Here is a 7465-nt window from a genome sequence, read left to right as displayed (position 1 = left end):
AACAGAGAACCCCAGAAGAGGCCTGTCTCTGGCGGTTGGCTTGGCACCAAAATACAAAAGAACTGAAGGACGAGAGGAGGATAAACAGCTATTATCTAAAACTGCGGAAATTCAAATGAAAACTTTTCTCCTCAGCATTTTCATATAACGCTAAGAAAGGCCATAGTGGATTCTGAGTGGGTAAGATTATCAAAGATGGAAACTGAATTATCTTAATCAGGAAAGCCTCCCTGACCACCTTCAACTTACCCATTTTTCTTCTGTTCTTTCAAACACCAGTGGCATTCTTGCCCCTTAGGGAAGTTCTTCTGGGAAGCAACTATTTCCTGTCCCCAGCCACTCAGCTCAGTGCGGCTCTGACCGCCTCCCCCAGTGGGGTTCACATGTGAATGCCCTCCTGGGAACCATGCCCTGAGTGGCTGGGGGTGTTCCGTGGGCTGCGCGGGGCTCACATATCAACTCCTACAAATGGCCGTCATGGAGTGAGGCTGGCATTCCTGCAGGGAAATGCCCTTTATTATTGGTTGACTCTGTCCAGTGGAGAACGGAGCTGTGGTGAAATGAAGTCCTGGGGACACGGTGGACTCAGGCAGCAGCCTTCCTCCTCCCTGAGCTCCTCTCCTCCCAGTGCATGAAGTGAAGACGAAGGTGTGAGCTCCTCGCTGTCCCGAGGGGCTCTTCGCCACACTGCTGGGGCCAGAGCTCCCCCATCCCTCCAGGACCCTTCTTTCCTGCCGACCATGACAGGATGCCGTTCTTCGCCCCTGGGGACCGGGGTGAGCAGGGCTGTGGGGCAGTCACATTAGGGTCCCCACAGCACCATACAAGGCTGAAGTCTCCACATAGCATCTCACTAGACATCACATGACAACATGGGAAAGAACCCTAACACTTCCCTCCTAGCTGATGAGAAAAACACCCCAAAACAACCCTCCACAGACAATAAATTACCTGCTTTAAGACTATTGAAATGGAGCAATCTCCTGTATATATTTTTAAATTTTAAAAAGGGCAGCGTGGTACTGTGTGTGTGTGTGTGTGTAAAGATACACAAGAGATTAATCATTTTGGTTGGTTCTGGAGAGAAAGCCAGATGGCTGTGAGGATTGGGTAGTCCCACAGTGTCCATCCTTTGCTACCTTTTGAATTTGGGATCATGTGAATGTATTACTAATTCAAAAATTAAAACTAAAATTCTCAGTTTTTATTTAACATAATTTGAGTCAGGTTTTCTGTCATCTGCAACAAGGAATCCTGACTGAGATATCCTTACTGCTATATAAAGTTTATTTCTATCCACAAGGCAATGATCTGTTCTTCACGTATGAAATTCTCACTGTTATTTAGTGAGTTCTGTATGGATTTCTCCATGTTTCCACCTGTTCCCTGGTGCCCTTTTCTAAAGGGTTTGGGTAGTTAACTGGAATTTTACTGTGCAGGTAGAGGGTACCTTCTAGTTATGTGTTAAATATGACTTTCCTCAGAACCCAAAAGGAAAATAGGTAAGTGAAGCCTTCCCAGGGGAAGCCCTCCATGACATATTCCAAACCCTGCCCATTTCCCAAACTACTGCCTCTCTCTACTCTGCCAGCCTGTGGGAATGTCCACCCACCTAGACTGTATGCGGCAAAACCTTAGCACGAAGCAAGAGCACCCCAAATCGAAGCTCTTATTACTATTCCTACTCCACAATTAGCTTGATGTCTAAAAAAAGAATCCTTTGGAATCAGCTCAAAGTTTACAAGCTACGTATGTAAAGTTTACACTACGTATGTAAGTGGAAGGAAATGTTAGCCTTTCTGGCCTCTAGTTTACTCATCTCTAAGCTGGGGCTCCAGTTTATATTTGTAAATTACTTGATCCAGGATGGTCAGTTGTGTGGTTTCATGAGATTACACAGGAAAAGCACTTCCCCCAGAGCCCAGCACCTCAGGTGGTGAGGCTCCCCAGGTGGGGCACAAGTCATTAGGCATAGCTCTGTATTCATACAATTCATACAAGTTATCTCCGATTGGCACCAACTCTTCAATGGTGCCAAACATCTTACTAATAACACACTGTCCTTAGTCTAAACTTCCTTTCTCATCTCACAATACCCTTTTAAGGAAAGAACTGCCCTAAATGAAAATTTTAAACATTTAGTTTGCTTCTGCTTTGAAAAGGACTACATGTCTCCCAAGAGGTCTGTGATATCTGGAGAAATATTTTTCTTTAGAAAGTGCCCCATTTTGTTATCTGCATGCCCTGAGTTTGGCTATTTATGAAACATTGCATTTTTTTATTCAATAAATGAAATCTAGGATTTTTTCAATGATAAAAAAGGGCTCCCTATCCTTCTCTCTCTTATCAGTTTTATTGAGATATAATTGACATATAGCAGTGTATTCATTAGCAGTGTATTTATATATATATATTACCATAATAAGTTAATATCCACACCATACTTAGGTACAAATTTTTTATACTATGATAAGAACTTTCAAGTATAAAATACAGTTTGTAACTGTGGTCATCATGCTGTCCATCACATTCGCAGGGCTTATCTTATAACTGAGAGCTTGTACCTTTTGACCACCTTCACCCATTCCGCCCACCCTCCAACCCACTGCCTCTGGCAACCAGCAGTCTGTTCTGTGAATCTCTGAGTTCAGAGTTTTTGTTAGATTCCAAATATAAGTGAGATCCTGTAGTATTTGTCTTTCTTTGTCTGACTTATTTCACTTAGCATAATGCCTTCAAGGATATCCACATTGTTGCAAACGGCAGGATTTCCTTTTTTACATCTGCATAACAGTCCATTGCGTATATATGGTACATTTTCTTTATTTGTCCATCAGGGGACACTTAGATTGCTTCCGTATCTGGGCTATTGTAAATAATGCTCCAGTGAACATGAGGGAGCAGGTGTCTTTTCAAGCTAGTGATTTGGCTTTCTTTGGATAAATACCTGGAAGTGGAATTGCTGGATCATATGGTGGTTCTAGTTTTAACTTTTTGATGAACCTTCATACTGTTTTCCATGGCAGCTAAACCAATTTACATTCCCACCAACAGCACACAAGGGTTCCCTTTTCTCTGTGTCCTTACCAGCATTTGTTATCTTTTGTCTTTTGATAAAAGCCTTTCTAACAGATGTGAGGTGATATCTCACTGTTGTTTTGATTTGCATTTCCCTCATGATAGTGATGTTGAGCACCTTTTCATGTACCTTTTGGCCATCTCTCTATCTTCTTTGGAAACATGTCTATTCAATTTTTCTGTCCATGTTTAAATTGGATTGTTGGGTCTTTTTGCTATTGAGTTGTATGAGTTCTTTATATATTTTGAATATTAACCCCTTATCAGATATATGATTTGAAACATTTTTTCCTATTCAGTAGGTTGCTTTTTCATTCTGTTGGTGGTTTCCTTTACTGTGCAGAAACTTTTTAGTATAATGTAATCCCACTGATTTATATTTGCTTTTGTTGCCTTTGGTTTTAGTGTCAAATCCAAAAATCATTGCCAACCAATGTCAAGGAGCTTATTTCCTGTTTTCTTCTAAGAGTTTTATGATTTCAGGTCTTATATTCAGGTCTTTGATTCCATTTTGAGTTGATTTTTATGTATGGTATAAGTACAGTTTCATTCTTTTGCATTTGGCTATCCAGTTTTCCCAACACTATTTATTGAAGAGACTATTCTTGCCCCATTGTCTATTCTTGGCTCCTTTGTTTTAAATTAACTAAGCATGTGTGGGGGGGATTATTTCTGAGCTCTCTAATCAGTTCCATTGATTTATGTGTCTGCTTTTATGTGAATACAAAACTGTTTTGATTATTATAGCTTTATAATATAGTTTGGAATCAGGAAGTGTGATGACTCCAGCTTGTTTTTCTTTCTTAATATTGTGTTTGCTATTTGGATTTTTTTTGTGTTTCCATACAAATTTTAGGATTATGTTTTATTTCTGTGAAAATTTTTATTGGGATTTTGATAGGGATTGCATTGAATCAGTAGGTCACTTTGGGTAGTACAGGCATTTGAACAATACTCTTCCAATCCAAGAGCATGGAATATCTTTCCATTTATTTGAGTTTTCTTTAATTTATTTCACCATGTCTTGTATTTTTCAGTGTATAGGTCTATCACTTCCTAGGTTAAATATATTCCTAAATATTTGATTGTTTTTGATGCTACCATAAATGGGGTTATTTTTTAACTGTCTTTTTCAGATATTTTGTTGTTACTGTATAGAAATACAACTTATTTTTAATGTTGATTTTGTATCTTACAACTTTATTGAATTTCTGGAAATATAGTATATACCCAACTCAGGGGCAAGACTGAAACTAAAGATATGAGGAAATGTCCACAGTAATATAAAGTGTTTTATTACCTCTTATTGAAATTGCAAGAGCCTCCCTCCCTCTACAGTATAGTTCAGTCTCCCTAAATGCCTACAGGGAGTGAAAGTATGGGGGCACATAGTAGGTGCTCAAGGAGCCTTTGTTGAAGAAGTGAATAAGCTGCTCCCACCTGAGATATCAGGAGTGGGTAAATTGGCACACTAAGCATGGGCTAGAGTAGTCTTATTCCAGATCACCAAGCCCTTAGCCTAAATCAAGCAGTGGGTTTTGTTTTGTTTATTGTGGTAAGAACATTTAACATAATACCTACTGTTATGGTAGTCTAACTCACTGAATATATTCATAGAAAGTAGCCAAACTCATAGAAGCAGATAGTAGGATGGTGTTGCCCGGGGCTGGGGTAAGGGGCAACTGGGGTACTGCTGTTCTATATGTATTAACTTTCAGTTATACAAGATGAATGAGGTCTAAAGAACTGGTTTTGAAAGACAGCACAGGGAATAATTATTACAGAACATAGAGACAAACAACATGGTGGGTTTCCAAAACCCTTGAGTGCTGGGGGCCATTTGCATCAATCACTGAGCACCATGGCATATGCACCCTTATTAGCAGGATCACGGCCCAGCAATGGATGGATCTACTCCAACTCCCTGCTAAGCTCCTGAAATGGAAGATTTTTGTAAACACTTTGAGTTGTTCTCATGAGATGTCAGGGCCAGCAAGCTGAAAGACTATGTGGCTGTATGCCAACTGCCTGGCTTAAAATCTAGTCTCTTCCATGAGATATAAAATTAAGAAAGTATTTCAAGATTTCTAATCAGGATCTGTGCCCTGCAGGGGAGAAGGCTATTTTTATGTTCCATCTCAACACACCGGAGATTTCTGGGAGTGCAGCATTCATCTAACTTCTATGAGACCGACAAGTGCGAGCTCCTTTCCTAAGAAAGAAAGTGAAAATACCACAGGGGGCTCTGCTGCTCAGTGAGGTCTATCCCCCCAGACTATTGAGAGATTGAGAGATAGAAAGAAGGGACACGGTAGGTTCACTTAAGGGAGTGGACAATGAGGTAACAGAAAAATTATAAACGTAATTTGCAATGAGGAAGACTTTTGTTAATCCAAACTAAGGGCCTCATACTATTCTGAAGGCTATTAATTTATACATGAGATTTAGCCAATAGGGAGGCATGGAGGTAAAGGGAAAATCTGGCAAATTTTCCATCATCCTAGAGGAGGTCAGAGTTCAGGGGTTAAGAGAAATCATGATGTATGCAAGATGTTAGAATTTGTTTTTCTTTTGAAATATTGTTTATGCCTCTTTTTCATCTAATAAAAAAGTTGTCTCTTCCTTACTCAACAGTGTGATAAAGTGCTGGGAACACCTGTATGTATCAATCACAGCATTAAAAAAAGCAGAAAAGAGAGCTCTTAAATATTTGCAGCCTGAGTTTCCAGGAAAGAAGAGCTAGTCACCCTCCCAGCCAAAATCTTGCTGATATTTTAATTATTTGTGATCCAGAATATAGGAAATACTTGATGTGTGCAACCTGTTGGCTTGTTGGCACTTGGTGTCTGACACCAGAATGGTAAAAATGAATTGAGAGCAAGGCCTTGTCTTCAGAGACAGAAGAACTGTCCTTGGTGAAATGCTGTGCAGTTATTTTTGGTGTGCTCTGCTTTGTGGGTTTAATGTTCCTTTTTACCACCATCTTCCTCCAAAAAATAAAGGACAATAATCCAACTCTTGAATGTCCCATTACAAAAGTAAAATGAGTAAATGACCAATAGCATGGCTTGAAAATGTGTAACCATGCCCAACTTCCAATTTTTAAAGCAGAACTAGGTTCTGTGTCTTGGGAGTTAGGACTGTAGGAGGATCCTCCATTCTTTCCTGCTGTTCCTGAGCTGAAAGCCAGTTGTAGCTTCCCCACCCCTGGTGCCTCCCACCCCCCCAGCAGTGAGCTCACAGCGTGCCACTCGTGGGCCGTCTGTCACCGTGCGCTGTGAGGGAGGGCTGCCGGAGGGCCAGCCTCACGCAGCCTGCTGAGGTGAATGGTGGCTGGCATGAAAATTTAGTAGTGATGGCAGGACAAATACTCTACTCATCATCACTGATGCTCACAATCAAAGAAAAAAATAGGATATTAAAAAGATATATATCTCTCAAACTGATATTTTGCTTTCCTCTCAGAAGTCCCTTTAGTATGTAGTTCCTGGCAAGCAAGATAACTGGGTGAATGTGAAAGGCTTATGCCTTTGGGACATTGAGAGGGGTTACCTAGGAGAGCTGTGGAAGGGCTAGCCTTGCCCCTCCCTCCAGCTGATGCTTAGAAAAACTTTCTACTTGGCCTTGATTGGGTAACCCAGAGAAATGCAACAGCCTCCATCTTCCAGACTAAACACTTGGTCTGAGTTATTAACTCCAAGTGAAAAAATGCCCTGGGGAACCCAAAGCAAAAGCAAATAATAAAGGATGTAAGCACTTCCATCTTAGACTTCTCAGCTTCCAGAACTGTGAAAAAAAGTTTGTTGTTTAAGCCACTCAATCTGTGGATTCTACTGTTATGGACCAAACTAGGAGAGCTAAAGAAGGGATGTGACGATGGGGGTGGCCTACAGGGTCTTCAGTTCCTTTTCACCCTGGAGTCTGTGGCCTTTAATTAAACTTTACAGACCCTTGGTTGGGTGCTGCACTACATCAAGGAGACAGGTGTTTTATCAGTGCTTCTATGATTTTCAGCTCTATCAAAGGTCGCCAGGTGCCCTTCATTAAGTACCCAGACTTGGAAATGGCATAGATAGTGATAATAACGGGTCTGTAGGGCATAATCAAGGCCATATGTGACAAGCCCTTGGAATTTTGATAGAAATTCCATTGAATCTAGATCGCTTTGGGTAGTATGGACATTTAAACACTGTTCTTCCAATCCCAGAGGTGGACTTCTGGATCATATGGTAGTTCTATTTTTTATTTTTTGAGGAATCTCTGTACTGGTCTCCACATTATTGCTGCACCAAATTATTTCCCACTAGCAGTGCATGAGGGTTCCCTTTTCTCTCTATTATCTCTTATCTTTCTCACCAACACTTGTTATCTCTTATCTTTTTTATAA

The sequence above is a fragment of the Manis pentadactyla genome, chromosome 3, assembly GCF_030020395.1.
Source record: "Manis pentadactyla isolate mManPen7 chromosome 3, mManPen7.hap1, whole genome shotgun sequence".
In the NCBI taxonomy this organism is placed as follows: domain Eukaryota; kingdom Metazoa; phylum Chordata; class Mammalia; order Pholidota; family Manidae; genus Manis; species Manis pentadactyla.
Note: the sequence above shows the minus strand (reverse complement) of the source record.